Consider the following 18,786-nt stretch of genomic DNA (forward strand, 5'->3'; position numbering starts at 1 on the left):
TTTATTCTTTGTAAGCCTATTATCCTATCGGTCTCTTTTGCTAAACCACAAATTTACGGGGACGTAAACACACCAACATCGGTTGTCAAGCGAATGTGGGGAGATAAATACAGGACACAAAACATATATATATGTGTGTATGTATACGACGGGCTTCTTTCAGTTTCCGTCTACCAAATCCACTCACAAGGCTTTGGTCGGCCCGCGGCTATAGTAGAAGACACTCGCCCAAGATGCCATGCAAAGCCATGTTGTTCAGCAGAAACATGTGTAAGTCATTATGATATGCTGTATGTAACTATAAAATAAATTCTGTGGTTGTACAAGTCTCCTTACTCTTTATTACTAATAATATATACTCCAGACAATTTTTAATATCCACGAAATTACCCAGCGGAAGAATTCACGAAGTGACTAGCATAAAATTGTAGTCACATACGTTAAAAGTTGATGGTAGTGGTTAGCTATTAACTGGAACTTAATTGAGAGCTAATACGTTATTCGCCCGGATAATATATCCCTCCAAATTCAGTTAGACATTTCCTTCCTCTATGTTTCTGACGAAGAGCTCCACTCGAAACGTTAAATCCTCCTTTTTTTCTTTCCTTTCCCGGGCGTCCAATAACACTATGCATGTTCCACGTCCTTGCGTTGTTAGGTTTTCTCTTTGTTCATGTTTGGATTAACTATATATATATATATATATATATATAGGGACGACACAGAGGAAGGAAATATATTTGTATTAAGTTCATGTACCATTATATATATAATATATATATATATATATATATATATATATATATATATATATATATATATATATATACAAACATACATATATATACACATGCAAGCCAACGATGGGGCCTCCAGATCAAGAGTTCTCAATCAGTTTTTGTTTGTGTACCCCTTTGATTACTATTGTTTTGTGGTGGACCTCCATAGCCATTCGATGTTCAAAACTAGTTTTATAATTACTTGTTTCAAAATTCCTATTTTGTTTTTCATTCATTAACTTGTGTAGGTTGAACTATGTAAAACGTTAGAGAAAGAATCCCAGCTGTTTCTTGCAATACATACCAATATAGACATTTAAAGCAAAATTTTTCAAGGGCCTTTAGAATACTAATGTAGATCCCCAATTTGCTATTTTACTGCATGGAACCCCAAAAATCTTATATGGATCCTCAGGGGCCATACGGACCCCGGTTAAGAACCACTGCTCTAGATAATCATTCGACTGTTAGAAATAGTCAATTCTCCTTAAAATTACATCTCAACATTTTTTCCTACTTTATATAATGTAGCCTTGATTACTCTGAAAAATCGAGATGGTCAAGTCAGGTATAGTTTTGACCTTGGATTTGCTTCATCAGAGATAATGACATTCACATCTACTTATTTATACAATTCTCTATTTATCTATTTCTTCTTGGTATGTGTGCGGTGGGGGGGGGTTATGCGCAGGTATTTATTCGGTAGAGAAAAATAAAATGAATAAAATAAAACGAATTCGGGATAAAATACCGAGATCGATATAACTAACCCAAACCCTTTATGGTGTTGCCCGAGCAAGCTGCATTCCAATAACTGAAAGCAGTAAAGGAGTAAATCATGCAGATCTACTCTTATCGAAGAATTTTGAGGTCTTTTCTATGGAATAAATTCCTGAAAACCAAAACAACAACAAAAAATGTATAGGAATCATTTTCTTTTTAATTTAAACCACAGAAAAAGAAAAAAAAAACAACCCACCCTCTATATACACCCCCACAAAATTCAAATAATAATGATGGAGGGGGTTTAGTGACGGGGAGGTGAGGGCTGGGGGTGTGTGTAGTGTTTTGTAGACTTCGGGCGCCGACATATTCATGTCAGCTGGTCGTGTAAGCTTTTACATAGTTAGGTTGCATGTCCAGCCGAGCGGATCCGTGACACGAGCTGTGGGAATAAACTACAGCAGCAACAACACACTTATCAACGTTTCATTGACTCCTTCTCTCTCTCCCCACCTCAATCCCTCCCTCCCCCCACCTCAATCCCTCCCTCCCTCCCTTCTCCTTCTCCTCCTCCTTCACCTCCTTCTCTTCTCTTTTTCTTTCTCTCTCTTGCTCTTTTGCTTACTCCCTCAATTTCAAACCTTTTCATCGTAAATTCGCTATTTTTTTTTCTTTTTCTTTTCTTTATTTGTTGTCTTCGTTACGTTTTTCTTTCATTCCCAGTCATATGGGACTTTTTTGTCACAATGTATATCTCCCTCTACCACTCGATATTCTTTCCAAAGTAAAGCTGTACACACACACACACATACACACACACACACACACACACACACACACACATTCGTATACACATACGCCACACAAATACACAACAAGCATGCATTTGTGTATACATACACGTGTAGCTTCTATGTGAACATATGCATTTGTACAAAGGTAACTTGATGTTTGCGCAGTAATTAATTAAATGATCCATTAAAGACAGGTAATCTCTCACTACCTTGATTAGACACACTCAAATACACACACGCACACACGTATACACACTCTTTTACTCTCTTTTACTCTTTTACTTGTTTCAGTCATTTGACTGCGGCCATGCTGGAGCACCGAATTTAGTCGACCAAATCGACCCCAGGTCTTATTCTTTGTAAGCCCAGTACTTATTCTATCGGTCTCTTTTGCTGAACCGCTAAGTTACGGGGACGTAAACACACCAGCATCGGTTGATAAGCGATGTTGGGGGGACAAACACAGACACACAAACATATACACACACACACATGTATATAATATATATATATAGGACGGGCTTCTTTCAGTTTCCCTCTACCAAATCCACTCACAAGGCTTTGGTCGGCCCGAGGCTATAGTAGAAGACACTTGCCCAAGGTGCCATGCAGTGAGACTGAACCCGGAACCATGTGGTTCGTTAGCAAGCTACTTACCACACAGCCACTCCTACGCTTATACACACATTCTTTTACTTGTTCAGTCATTTGACTACGGTCATGCTGGAGTACCGCCTTTAGTCGAACAACTCGACTCCAGGACTTATTCTTTGTAAGCCTAGTACTTATTATATCGGTTTGTAGCCGAACCTCTAAGTTACGAGGACGCAAACACATTAACATCGGTTGTCAAGCGATGGTGGTGGGGACATCATTTGGTTTGTTGTGTCTCTACTGTCCTGTTTTTGTTACCAGCTTTGACCCTCCGCAAATCCCAAATTTTATTTTGGTTCGCGGAAGCAACTGTTTTTCGAAGCCTCATATTGCCGTGAATTGCTCGAAATGTGGAGTAGATAAACAGTAGACAACTTATGAAGGTTCGTTCTGTATGTTACATGTCTTGTTTTCCATTTGTTTTTTTCGTTGTTCGCATACCCAAGTTTGCCTTCGTATTTCATGTTGTTTCCGTTTTGTGACGTCCTGTATCCATATATGCACACACACACAGACACACACACATATATATATATATACATATACATATGTAAGTATGTACATATATGTGTATGTATGTATATCAAGATTAATCAGCCGAAATTGCGAAGATGATCTGGTTCTTGACTGATGACTGAGAGCTTCTGTGTGTTTTTTTGTCGTCTTCTAAATGTTTCACGTTCTTGTCCCAGTTTGTGTTTTTTTAACGTTTACATATATATATATATATATATATATATATATATATATATATACGACGGGCTTCTTTCAGCTTCCGGCTACCAAATCCACTAACAAGGCTTTTGGTCGGCCCGCAGCTATAGTAGAAGACACTTGCCCAAGATGCCACACAGTGGAACTGAACTCGGAACCATGTGGTTGGGAAGCAATCTTCTTACCACAGAGCCAATCCTGTTGTATATAAGATAGCACTTGTAAAATCGTCTCCTTACAAAAATGCTTAATCTTTCTACTCCAAGCCTTCTTCCATTTCCTTATATATCATTTTGCATATATTTACTTTCTTTCCTTTGGTCATGCATCTTTTTCTTCTTTATTTCTTTTTCATTCTTATATATATATTTTTTTTGCAACATTTCTTCTCACCACTTCATAACGCACATTGATTTCAACTTGCCAGTCATTAGCTGATAAACGTTTTCTTTTAGCAGTTCGAACTCCACTAGTTTCAATAGCTGAGGACTTTACGTCTGCCCGACTTGTTCGTTGCGTATTTGCAAACTTGTCTGGATTGAGCTAAATATATTTGCCACGTACTTAGCTTATTGCCAGGGATGCGAGTTGAGCCGTCGGTTCTCCATTTGCAGTAAACCTATTAAGAGACTGCAGCTAGTAGTGAGCGGACAAATCATATCGCTTAGTTATGGAACTATGCACTGTTGCGATTATGCAAAGAGTCATATTAGATACCTTTTTAATAATATATGTTATTGTTTGTTACGGTATGCGTGCGTGTGTGCGTGTATGTGTGTGTGTGCGCATGTGTACTCATGTTTTTGCAATTTTTTCTTATGTATAATTTGGATTATATAAAATACTTCAACTGAGAACGAATCAAATTGAGCTGGCGTGTATGAAGTGAAGGCCTAAAGGCAGGAACATGGGAGATGGACACAAGAGGTATTGATAGTCGGCAGTCAGACCAAGAAAGAAAGATCATGGCTGGCCGGACACCGGTCACGTGGAAGGAGGAGAGATGGGTAGGTGACAGCGGGATTGAAGGATTAGAAAAGATCAGAGACAAAGAGAAAGTTAGAGGGGAGATAAACGAGTGGGACGACGGGCTTCTTTCAGTTTCCGTCAACCAAATCCATTCACATGGCTTCGGTCGGGCCGAGGCTATAGTAGAAAACACTTGCCCAAGATTCCATACAGCGGGACTGAACCCGGAACCATGTAGTTGGTAAGCAAACTACTTACCACACAGCCACTCTTGTGCCTAGATAGATAGATAGATAGATAGATAGATAGATAGATAGATAGATAGATAGATAGATAGATAGATAGATAGATAGATAGATAGATAGATAGATAGATAGATAGATAGATAGATAGATAGATAGATAGATAGATAGATAGATAGATATGCATAGAACAGCATCAGCGCCAAGGAGTGATAGGAATAAACGAACTTTAGGTTAGTTAAAATAAATTTGCGGCATATTTTGATCTCCAAAGGCAAATTCACTGCAGTTACAGCTAATAAAAATTCTCTCTTATGGTAAAAGATGTAAAAAAAACCGTCTTTTGCCGGCGTTTCCTTCTAACGCATTCCCAGACCTGCGTTTCTGGTTCTTTGGCTTTCTTCAATGGGAAATACCGAAAAGAGATAACCATGGGCAGATTCAAAGCGTAGCTTTAACTAATAAATCAGTCGACATCACTGACTGAGATGTGCTAGTGGACCGCCTGGTCTGAATGAAAATAGCAGCATTAGCGCATCCGGGACCCGCTAGAGGAAAACACTTAGCAAATATGGTGTTTTTAGACCTTTTGCCGTAGGAGAGAATTTTATTTTCTCCACAGTAAAAGTAGGGAATTTGCCTTTAGAGGTCAAAATGTCGCAAACATTTTAACTAACCTAAAGTTCATATACGCATGTGTGTGTGTGGTGGGGTGTGTGTTTGTGTGTGTGTATGTGTGAAGGCACATGGCTCAGTGGTTAGAGCGTCGAAGTTACGATCGTGAGATTGTGAGTTCGAATCCCGGACCGGGCTGTGTGTTGTGTTCTTGAACAAGACACTTTATTTCACGTTGCCGCAGTTCACTCAGCTGTAGAAATGAGTTGCGATGTCACAGATGCCAAGCTGTATCTGCTGTTACCTTTCCCTTGGATAACACTGGTGGCGTGGAGAGGGGAGGCTGGTATGCATGGGTGACTGCTGGTCTTCCATAAACAACCTTGCCCGGACTTGTGCCTGGGAGGGTAACTTTCTAGGTGCAATCCCATGGTCTATGTCGTGACCGAAAGGGGTCTCAGTCATATATATATGTGTAATATATAATATGTATAATATATATGTATGTACGTATGCATAAATATGTGTGTGGATATATACATATATATGTGTGCGCATATATGTATATATATATATATATATATATATACACATAATCGCGCGCACGCGCACACACACACGCACATAAAGCAATAGAGAAAGAAGGGAAGTACGACCTAAAATTATAGGAATGGTTGTACAAATGGACCACGTGAATTGAAAAGAAGGCCTAATAAATGACAATTGACATATTTAATCAGTAGCAGTTTTCATTAAGTGGTGATAAAATGTCTCGCGAATGGGGAAGATGACAACGTTGGAAGATTTTGGTGATATTACATTTAGCCAAGATACAATTAAGATAGCTATCTATCATCAACTAAATATTAGTAGTATCATTAAACCTGGTATTATATTGAGTTCCCATTGAAGTTCTTTTTCTCGCCGCAGTTCTACTGTAACGTAATGTAATATAACTACCGTTTTTCTGTGATGAAAATTAGACGTGAAAACCTCTGTGGGAGATTTATCGTGTCTTGAGTAGACAGAATAAATTCTATCTCAGTTTACGGCTGACTTTTCTAATCATTCTCGTGCTAAAACAAATGATTCCGAAAGAGCACCATAAATTCTTCCCTGATCTTTTTGACACAGACATTTTGTCGCAAGGTTATCGTTGACACCCAACAGAGGTAACATCTTGGATGGCGCTCAAATGTTTGGCATCACTTCTAAGAAATGCGAATACGATATCTTATGTGTCGGGCGTTGAAAATAAATACTATTGCATTTCGTTTGTGATAGAATTAGGAAATAAAAGACATTCTTCAACAAGAAATAGTATAGAAAAGAACGTCCACTTGAAATCCTTTCTCTCTTTCTTTTCTCTCTCTCTCTCTCCTCTCTCTCTCTCTCTATCTATCTATCTATCTATCTATCTATCTCTCCTTCTCTCTCTCCATCTCTTCCTCTCCCTCGTTTTTTCTCCTCTTTTATTTCCTGCTTTCTCTCTAATCTTTTCCTTTAGTTGAAGCAGTGTTTGTAAATAAAGAATTCACGTCTGGTTTTGAATAGCAAAATCGCGTAGTCACAACAGAAGCCGAGTATCAGGACCATTCCAACAATTGGTGCTGTATTATGTTTATATAAGCTATAAGTAGAAATAATAGTACATTAAATATATGGAACACAAACCAATTGGAGTAGAATACATGCGAATGTTGTACAGCAAGAAGTAACGTCCCAAAGTGTCAAATCCACTACATGCCATTCGATGGCTGGCTAAATTCAAATAACCTTTTGTTATTAGTCTCTCAAATTTAATTTATTACTTTGTTCCAAATAAAAATTACTTAATCATAGGTGTACGACGAAAGGCTTTGATACTTAATATAATATGTTATGACAAAGAGAAAATTAATACACATGCGCGCGCTTGTTTGGCCGGCGTGTTACTTGTTTTAAAAATTTGCCGGCGTGTTACTTGTATTAAAAGTTCGAAAAGTGGAACACTCTGACCAATTTATAAGAAGTATTATCTTTACACCATTAATGTTTTTAGCATTTCGTTTTAAGCTTTCAGTTTTTTCTTGGTTTTGGATTTCTCAACAGGTCTATATTGAAGAGATGAGGAATTATGTACATTATTTACATTATTTACAATTGACGGATATTTGTCTTCATCTTGTTTGTTGTTAACAGAATTTTTAAATACAAAGAAATCCAATTGACGGATATCTGTCCTCATCTTGTTTACTATCAACACAACGTTTCGGCTGATATACCCTTCAGCCTTCATCAGGTGTTCTCATTCCTAATGTATTTTTCGATGTTATTGTTTCTCACGGGTATATAGCGTAGTAATTAAGAGCGCGGGCTACTAACCTCCAAGATTCCGAGTTCGATTCCAGGCAGTGACCTGAATAATAATACCAACAACAACAACAATGAAAAATACCTTAGGAATGAGAACCCAGGTTCGAAATTTCCCCCAAAACACCTGATGAAGCCTGGAGGGTATATCAACTGAAACGTTGTGTTGACAGCAAACAAGATGAGGACAGTGCGTAACTGGTGCTTAATTTATCGACCCCGAAAGGATGAAAGGCAAAGTCAACCTCGGCGGAATTTGAACTCAGAACGTAACGACAGACGAAATACGGCTATGCATTTCGCCCGGCGTGCTAACGATTCTGCCAGCTCGCCGCCTTTCATCTGATGTTATGTAATCCTTTCTGCTGAAGGAAGGGTTTTCTATGAATTAGTCAAAAATGTACTCGGAAAGTGGGTGCTGAAGACTGAAAAACATTGTTGGAAGTATGAGCAGAGTTGGTATAAGTTTCGTAACAAAAAAAAAAAAAAGGAAAGACCTTCTCTGCTTCCTATTTATGTTTATTGTTATGAGTGACTCCTAAATCTTGCTATCCAAAACAATGCTAGATTATGCAAAATATCTGTAGTTGGTGTAACGTTGTAGAAACGTCGTAGAAAGAGAACGTGAGCTAAAAATGAAAATTCGGAAGAGACAATTTGTATTACATAACTCCCTTAAACTTGTTGCAATTTATAGGAACGCGAAGAAATCGAGTACGACGGTTTGCCGAACATATATATTCTCTGTAATTATGTTAGTTATATAAAGCAGTCATTTTTAGTGAGTCAAAATTTATAGTTGGCATATTCTTTAGAATAATTACGTGGCTTTAACTTTGATGTATGTAGTTTAACAGTTATGTGGGAAATGTTTGTATCGAACAAATAAATTACAATATGTTTGAAGAGCGATTCAGTCGTTCCTTAGAATATTTAAATACTCTCATGATCTTTCTGATGGATAGTATACTGTTTAAGAAATTTAAAGCATTTCGAAATTCATTTGAATACAACACGTAAAGATACAGTGCAATATAAAATCATTAACCTTTGACTAATTGTTCGTAAAATATTATTTGGATATGTTTAATGTTTATGTTATAATAATCATTCAGAAATTATAGTGTCTCCGAATGTTAATTGTTCCTATTGAAGATCCCAATTTAATTAATTATAGGGGGAAAATATTGCGTTATTCCAGATGTGTAGTGCAGCCCGCTTGTACAGGATAAACAAACAAGACAAAAACATACGGAGATGTTAACATAACGGAAATCTCAGCCCTCTCACTATTCAGTATAACCTGGGAAGTAGTTTTAGCATTCTGAATCTTCCGTGCATATAATTCGAAATGAGTTCTAAATATCTATAAAGAGATAACGTTTAGGAAGTAAAATTTCACAAAATTCTGAAGTACACAACTTTCAAAGCTGCACAAAATAATTTACATTTCATACATGTTAAAATTATTGTTTTAGATTTTAAATATGTTTTTTGAGCAGGTTTTGCAATGACGGCATGCAGATGTATGTATTTATGCACGTTTATAAGTAAATAAGGAATAGCTTTTCTTTAAATTGCGTGATATTAGAGTCCCTAAGTTCGAGTTTGATCTAGGGTTATTTCATATATTCTTATGACTGTTATGGTTGGTGTGTATGTGTGTGTATGCGCGTATGTATGTGCGTATGCATGTGTATTTCATATCCTTCGTGTATGCTATCGGCAGCATACAGTCCAATGCATCATGTGATGTAGTCGGATTGTTGGTGGTTAAACCGATATCTGACTAAGCCAGCCTAGTGAGAAAGGTGATTAGAAACACATCAGAAGGAAAATAAGATCCTTTAAAAGGACGGACTAACCTTGTTTTAAGCTCCGCGGCTACCTAGCAACACTGAGCGGAGTTTTAGAAATAAGCGAGATGATGGACGAGCGTGATGACCACTGGAAATTTGGAGTAGACTTGAGCGTGTAAAGTCAGCTTATCTAAGAGAGGATTTATATGGTCAAAATCTGGTAGGTCAAGCCTGGTAGATGAATGAGTTCAAAATTTTTATGCTTCAAACTTTTGTGGGTGTATGAACCTGTTCTAGAGAGCACATTCTTAGCAAAAACTATTTGCATGTCATTTTGCTAACTTCTACCTTCACAGTAAGATTTAGCACTTCAAAGTATTTTCCGAATTAAATTAACAGATGTATTCGAATTAATATCACCGAAATGTAACTAGAAATGTGTTGCAGAATTCTTTCTTATAATGTTTCGGAATGAATGGATATGTTTGTTATAACTAAACTTGAGATTAATAATTGTTAACTCCAATGTATTATTTGCTGGGTTTTTTTGTGTGCATTTTTTTGTTTGTGCATTATAATAATAAACCCTATTCTTTTCTAAACAATGAGAATCCCAAAACAAATCAGCAGTAATAATGCAATCACTGTTAAAAGATAAGGTATTATGGAAAGAATATTCTTTCAGAAACCAAGAGAAATATTTTGATCCAAGTTTCTTAAAGTGTATAAGATCATTGGAAAATAACAATAAGGACTGTCAAATGGTTTGGAGTACGCTACGCCATTCAAAAGCTTATTAAAAGAGTAATAAATGTTGTGTTCTTACACTTTGATACAAAATAATTATTCTATTTTCTAAAGATTCCATTTAGAACAAACGCTCAGAGTTGATATAATTTTGTCAAAATTCAAAACATTTGTTAAAATTTTTGAAATACTTCAAGGCTGAAAAGCAAACAGAGGTGAAATAAGTATTTGCTTGTTATAAGAAAAAAAGATAAAACAAATTTCGTCAGCTGACTGAAATGAAAAACTCGTTATCTTTCTCATTATGCGGGAAAGCAACGATAAGGTGAAAGATTGCTATCCTTGCACAATAATATATTTCTTACATAAATAGAAAATTGCTTTATTAGTTGCATATACATACTTGCATTTATATATACACCGATTCTCACTCGATCACCGAAGTTAAGCAACGTCGGACCTTGTTAGAACTTACATGGGTGACCGCATGGGAAACATAGGCGCTCAATGGTCAGAGCGTCGGGCTTCCAATCATGAAGTAGTGAGTTCGATTACTGACCTAGGCTTGTGCTGTGTTATAGAGCAAGATACTTTATTTCACGTTGCTCCAGTTCATTCAGCTGTAGAAACGAGTTGCGACGTCACTGGTGCCAAGCTGTAACGGCGTTTACCTTTATGCATATATATATGCATATATATATATATATATATATATATATATATATATGTATGTATGTATATGTATGTATATGGATATATATGCATATATATATGCAAATATATGCATACATATATATATATTATATATATATATAAATATGCATATATATATATATATATGCATATATGTGTGTGTATATGTGTGTGTGTGTGTTTGTATATATGAATATATATATGTATATATATATATATATATATTATATATATATATATATTATATATATATATGTGTGTGTGTGTGTGTGTGTGTGTGGTGTGTGTGTGTGTGTGTGTGTGTGTGTGTGTAATTATTTCTAAAAGTTTAATTAATAACTATACGGCATGCAAAATTCTAATTAGTTATACAATCAATCCGAGAAAAGAAGCATTCATATCACAGTTGTATTGCATAATCTCTTTCTAGCCCTTTAAGGACATAGAGCAGATCTTGTCGCCACGACATAGGAAAGTAGTATAGTGTATAACACACTTTTGGAGATAAAGAACAAATTATTGAATTCAAGAACGTAACTCCTCAACGTAGGTTACCTGAGATCTCTTTTAAAAACACATTGGTCAAAATTCCAACAGATACACTACAGTCGATCACTTACTTCATCAAAATCAGACATCGGCATAACTGTTAAGAACAAAATTAAATAGAAGTTCATACTTCGAAACATGAACAGAATGAAAAAGGATTGACATTCGTTCTTTGTACATTACCTAAGAATATTTCTTAAATAACACCGAAATTTTGAAAAACTCATTATTCTATTCATACCACAAACAAGTCGAAGCAATTATATTAACAACCAAAGTAATCACTCTAAAGTTATCATAAATGATACAGTCGTAATCACATCTGTATCAATAAACTTTATGGCAATAAATAAATATTGAATGAAGCGGTTGTTAATTATATGAACGCGCTATCCAAAAGCAGATTCATTATAACAATATAAAATATGACAAAAATAAAATTAAGATGAGGAAACAAAAGGTAATTTGATTTAGTCACTTCTTTCTTTTTGTATGGCATTAGCAGCAGTAGCAGCAGCAGCGGCGACAGCGCTGATACAGCGCGTTGCTACTTACACCATTTGTTGGTGATTCCCAGGCGACAACTCTCCAGCGCATTTGTCCGTTTGGGCAGACGTTGCTGGTGAAGGTTCTTATGATGTAGAAGTGCAAATCCTACATACATCGCAAGCTGCGTAGAGCAAAGTTGTTGTTTTTTTTTTGTTTTTTAGATTATTAAACAAACCCTTTCAGTACTTTCACCTTCCATTTCACCAAATTTCTAATATAAAATGCAAACTTTGAAATTCCGCGACGCCAAATTTTGCTAATATACGCGCCTCAGCAAATACATATAAAATTGATAAATCCCCAATAATACAAACAAAATTAATTTTAACTGTAGACATGTTAGTTAGTTAGTTAGTTAGTTAATTTGGCTCAAAAGCAAATAGCAAGGCCATGTAGGGGGACATGAAGTTAAGTACAGGGTGGTGTTCATGTAAAGAGTTCAGGCCACAACAATATATGTCTCATGAAGTCTGACAGGAACGGTGTCTGAAAATGCAAAATAAAAAACAAAGATATATTTCGTAGTATTTAATAAACACTGATATTAATAGACGCTAAGGCGGTGAGTTGGCAGAATCGTTAACACGCCAGATAAAATGCTTAGCGGTATTTCGTCCATCTGTACGTTCTGAGTTCAAATTCCGCCGAGGTCGACTTTGCCTTTCATCCTTTCGGGGTCGATTAAATAAGTACCAGTAACGCACTGGGGTCGATGTAATCGACTTAATCCGTTTGTCTGTCCTTGTTTGTCCTCTCTGTGTTTAGCCCCTTGTGGGTAGTAAAGAAACATGTATTTCGTCTGTCTGTACGTTCTGAGTTCAAATTCCGCCGAGGTCGACTAAGCTTTTCATCCGTTCGGGATCGATAAACGGAGATGTAACGAGGGTGAAGAGTTGGGAAATTGGGTGCAGGATTTTAAAGACGAAGAGAGCAGAAAGATGAGAAAAAAAGGGTAGCAATACGAGTTAGAAATAAAGGAGAGAATAATTAAAAGCTGGTGAGTTAGAGTCCTACTTTTGTTGACAGATAGAATCTTTGTTGACTTCTGAATTATGTTGTACATTCTGTGGTTACACTAAAATTACTAATTAGTTAATTAATAAATTAATTAATCAAGCAATTGCTTTGTCAGATTCAAACAATATGAATGATGATTTACTTCTTTTTTTGCTCGCACTTCCGTGTGCAACCAGCGCTGAATTTTTCTTACGCACAACCGCACACAAATATGTATGTACAGATATATATGCATGTTTGCATGTAGATAGATAGATAGATAGATAGATAGATAGATAGATAGATAAGACAGACAGACATGGATGGATGAATGGATGGATATGTTTATCGAAAATAATATATATATACATATACATAATATATATAGAGATATTTATATATACATGCAAATACAAATTATACCTGCACACACACATTCATACGTATATATACTTACCTTCATAGATATACGTATATAACATACATTATATATCCTTCAATACGTTGGATATACAGATTTCACGAAGCGGAGATAGACACAACTGTTTTCACACGACGTACTTGAAATTACTCTACTAAACACGATACTCTAATAAATACAAACTCTCAACGATCTCAGCGACTTCCTACGACTCCAAGAACTCTCAACGATTCCTACGACCCACTTCGTCTCAACCAATACGCTATTCTTTATAAGAGTTCGGCTAGTCAATTCTTCCAGTCCAACAGGAAGTTAAATATTCATTCCGTTTAGGCACTACTTCCAACCGTTCTGTTTGTTTACTTGCTACTACGCCTAGGTTCGACTGCCTGTGGAGTTGTAACATCAAAAGTGTCGTAGAGCACTTCCATCTGTATTTCTTTTTCCGCATTTTTAAAAATCAGTCTTGATAGAGAATCTGCATGGCCTAATTTCTTGGATGGTATATACTCCATCTTGAAATCGTAGTTTAATAATATTGTAGCCTAGCGCTGAAACCTGTTAGCAGTATAGGTAGGAATTCCTTTTTTCGACCTTCGATAATAACGGTAGGTGATCAGTTTGTAGCCGAAAACTTCTACCGTGCAAAAATCTATAAAGTTTTTTCACTGCAAAAATGACCGCGAGAGCTTTTTCGATTTGACTATAATTCTTCTCTGGTGATACCAGAGAAGGTGAGGCATGAACCATCGCCTTCATGTTGCTATCTTTATATTTATGTAGCATTATTGCTCCTACACCGTACTCAGAAGCGTTTGAAGCTACAACAATCTCCGCTACAAGATCGAAATGGGCTAACGACAAATCAGATATTAATATTTCTTAAAATTTCGTCAAATACCTTTTGGCAATTTTCTGACCAATTCCATTTCATATCTTTTTTCAGCAAATTATTTAGTGGAGCCCTAACCTTATTTGGGATATAATTTTGGTAATAATTTTCCAGTCCCAAAAATGCTTATAAGGTTGCTATATTAGTCGGAGGAAGCATATCTTTAATTGCGTCTGCCCTCGACGGGTCAGGTTGTCATCTATTTCTGTAAATGATTTGCCCTAAATATCTTATTTCCGGTAAGAAAAACCCACGTTTTTTATTCACTCAAGATAAAGCCATAATTCTTAATTTTTTCAAATACATATTTTACGTCCGATGTATTGACAGTTAAAACATTTTAAAGCTTAAAACGGACAAATATTTTTTTAAATGTAGACCTCCACACCCATAGCATGGATTGGGTCTAGATTTTCGTTTTTCTTTTTCTTTAACTGTTGCAGGTCGACACGCAAGTATGTGAGAGTAATATTTTTCTTCGATATTATTTGCATCAATTCGTAGATTAATAATTTTCTGACTTTCCTCTGCCACTGCCTGCAGAGTCAAATTCTGGTCCTGTTCTAATTTTGTCAGTAACCGGATACGTATCTCTTCATCTTTGCTTGCAGTTAACAAATTAGACATTTAAATATGTCCAGGATTAATTCTTTTAGTTTGAATTTTTCACTTTCTCGATTGACGATTCCGGCATAGGTGACGAAATCTTTATCAACTTTTTTATTAAATTCAAACACTCCCAACTAGTATTGAGCAGTGAACATCTTTCACGGAAAATTTTCGATAACAATTTAATTGTTTAATCGAAACAAATTTCACATGGTTTCTTTGGTAGAATGTAGTTACTGTATTTCTTGTGTTCGGCAGGTGATAATTTTCTTAAAAGTAGTCGTACCTTTTCATTATCCGTCCAACTTTCGCATTCCTCTTTGAAGATTTCTTTCTATCTTCGGAACTACGCAGAAAAAGTAATACCTTCTTGGTTATAATTAAATTCTGCAGTTGCGTTTGCTACACCGTCTGGCGAGAACGAACCTGAAGTATTTTTTGGACTTCAGCATTAATTCAGCAACTGTTGATGTTGATGTTGTTGTTGTTGTTGTTGTTGTTGTAATTGCTGCTGTAACTGTTGTTACAATTGCTGCTGTAACTGTTGTTGCTGTTGCTGCTGTTGCAACTGCACCACTGAAGTTAATAAGTCTTCCACGTTAACTAATTTTTCTTTGATTTTGTATCAAAAGAAAATGTTAACGTCCGACGTAAGCTTCGAATAAACTCGTCGCCACTTTTATTGCCTTCTATACGTTGGATATAGAGATTTCACGAAGCGGGGAGAGACACAACTGTCTTCACACGACGTACTTCAAATTACTCCACTAAACACGATATTCCAATAAATGCAAACTCTCAACGTTCTCAACGACATCCTACGACTTCCACGAACTCTCAGCGACTCCTACGACTCAACCAATGCGCTACTCCTTATAAGAGTTCGGCTTGTACATTCTTCCAATCTCATGGAGGTGTCAATGACTGTCGCCACAACAATACGTACATGATTTAAATAGCTATCAATTTAAAACCCAACAGACCAGAAAATGTTGTGTGGACCACGAGAAAAAAATGTGCTCTGTTGTGAAAATCAGCTGCGCTCTGGACCCAATGTCAACAGAAAAATACAGAGCAAAAGGAATTGCGTATGGATCATAGATAAGGGTTTGCAAATCCAGTATCCTATATACACGTTCAGTTTTATAACTAACAATATTGGAGCAAAAGGATACGTACCGACATGTTTGGACCAAAGTATGGATGAAACATGGGTTCTTTCGGAGAGAAAGCAATCCCGTAATTCATACACTACAAATAATCGCGATATCTGTGGCAATAAAAATCTGCTAGATCTAAAGATTCAAAGGATGATGAACAAAACGAGATTGTTTCCTTAACAATTTTGCTTCGAAGCAGGTGACCTGTCAAAATTAACTCTAAATCAAAAATAAAAATAAAACATAGAAGTCATTCATATCAACATGGTGTGCAGCCTTTCTTGGACTCATGACAGCTACATCACATCACACTTCGAAAGTTATGCATCAGTAATCCAAGGGAAGCATACAGCAATATAATACCTAATAAACTAGTCACTTTAAAACAATAATAATTGGTGTACTTGGTTTTGTTAGTAAATGCTTTGGTGACAATCTGGTGAAACTAGGGTTTTCAGTCAAAGAAATCAACCAGCTAACACGCGTATTACAAATGCAATACGTAAGCAGAACAGTAAAAATACATGAGTTTTCTCAAGTTCAACATGTAACATTGTTTCTGTTAATTATATTCTAACGAAGGAGATCTATATTTTTAGTAGAAACCAGTTCCCTCTCTAAAGGAATACTTCAAATAATAAAAAATAGAAATGAACATACATGACTTTTTTTAATTAGTTTTGCGTGATTTTTGAGCAGATATTGGTATACATTAGAAAGTTATTTTGCAAGTAACAAACACATGCATTCGATTCTTTTCATTATTATTATTATTATTCAACTAAGGCGGCGGGCTGGCAGAATCGTTAGTACGCCGGACAAAATGTTTAGCGGCATTTTTTCCAAGTTCACGTTCTAAGTTCAAATGCCGCCGAGGTCGACTTTGCCTTTCGTCTTTTCGGTGCCAAGCACTAGGTTCGATGTATTCGGCTCACTCCTCCCACCAAATTCCAGGATTATTTTTATTCAACTAGTTAAAAGTAATTTAACTAATTGATTGCTTGACTAATCGTTTGATCGATCAAGTAATTAGTTGGTTGGAGTGTTTCTTCACTATTTGCGTCTTCATCAGTGACATGTTCTCTTCTACTGCAGATCTGTCATAACTTACTTCAGGTCTGTCACTGTCTTTCTTGACTAGAGTTAGCATTAAGATTACAATTATTGTTGGTGGTGCTGAATGAGACATTAAACTACATGTGTTTGTGAGGCTTCACTTCAGGAGTTCAGAGGTTTTGAGTTGTATAGAGTTATTCCATAGTCACCACTACTTCCAGGTTCACCCTGACTCGGGATATGAAAAGTTTCCACTTATAGATCAAATGACAGAAGATCGCTCTGTGGTTAAGGTTAAGGTACTCAGGGCTTAGTTGGGCTCTAAACATGTCACACAGGCCCACAAATGTAGGGAATGCTGAAATGTCACGTGGACCGGTACCCCTGCATAAGGGTTAAATATGTCCTGCGCCTCAAAGGAGAGCTCGGGAGAGTAAATAACTTGCAGACTGTTGTATCTTTCCAAAGAAAATCCATAAAACTTCAGATTTTGGCATGGCAGCCCATGATTGTCGACACCTGCCCATCGAGACTAATGTTATTTTTACACCACAAACCGTCCGCAACCGTTTGAGAGAATTTAGACTACATGGACGAATCGCTAGGAAAAAGCCAATAATATCCGAAAGAAATCGACTCAAACGCCTTAATTTCGCAAAAAGCCATGCTTAATGGACTGCCGAAGATTGGTGCCGGGTCATTTGGAGTGACGAGTCACGCTTCTGTATATTTGGATCAGGTGGTAAAACATACGTCAGACGTCGCCCAACCGAGGAATTCCATCCGAAATGCGTGAAAAAGACGGCGCAAGCGAGGGGTGGAGATGTGATGGTGTGGGCGGCATTTAGTAGCTTTGGTGTTGGCCCTCTAGTTACAATTGATGGAAAGCTAAATAGTGTAGGTTATATGAATCTAATAAAGGATAATGTGCCATATTTGACTCACCAAATGCCTCCGGGGGCTATTTATCAGCAGGACAATAGTCCTGTGCACAAATCCAAAAAGGTTACGGAATTTTTTGATCTCCATAATATTGACGTAATCGAATGGCCTCTCCAGAGCCCCGGACCTGAATCCGATCGAGAACTTATGGAATTATATTTCCAAAAAAGTCCATGTTAAAAAGCCATCTAATCTAAAACGATTATTCGATTATATTCAATGAAACATGGCGAAACATTCCCATAGAATTTTGTAATCACTTAGCGAATTCAATGCCGAGGCGTTGTTCAGCCGTTATTAAGAATAAAGGCTACGGCACAAAGTACTAATATGTATTTCGTTTTTGTTGCTACAATCTTAAGCTTTAAATAAAATTATAATGATACGGTCTTAAACTAATTTTGCCGGTAAATTTGAAACGTTAATATTAATTTAGCGTTAGAATTCTTCAAGTTGTATAAAAATAGTTATTGTCTGCATCATTCAAAAAAGAAAGAAATTCTGCATAAGGTGTAAAAAGATAACAATAAT

The 18,786-nt window shown here is 36.5% G+C and overlaps 1 protein-coding gene across 3 annotated transcripts in view; it reads left to right on the forward strand.

The window, feature by feature from the left end:
- The window catches only part of LOC115209499 (chordin-like protein 2), a 131,814-nt gene that overhangs the window by 82,177 nt on the left and 30,851 nt on the right, over window positions 1–18,786 (forward strand). The gene's annotated exons all lie outside the window — the stretch shown is intronic.

The sequence above is a fragment of the Octopus sinensis genome, linkage group LG3 (genome assembly GCF_006345805.1).
Source record: "Octopus sinensis linkage group LG3, ASM634580v1, whole genome shotgun sequence".
NCBI lineage: Eukaryota > Metazoa > Mollusca > Cephalopoda > Octopoda > Octopodidae > Octopus > Octopus sinensis.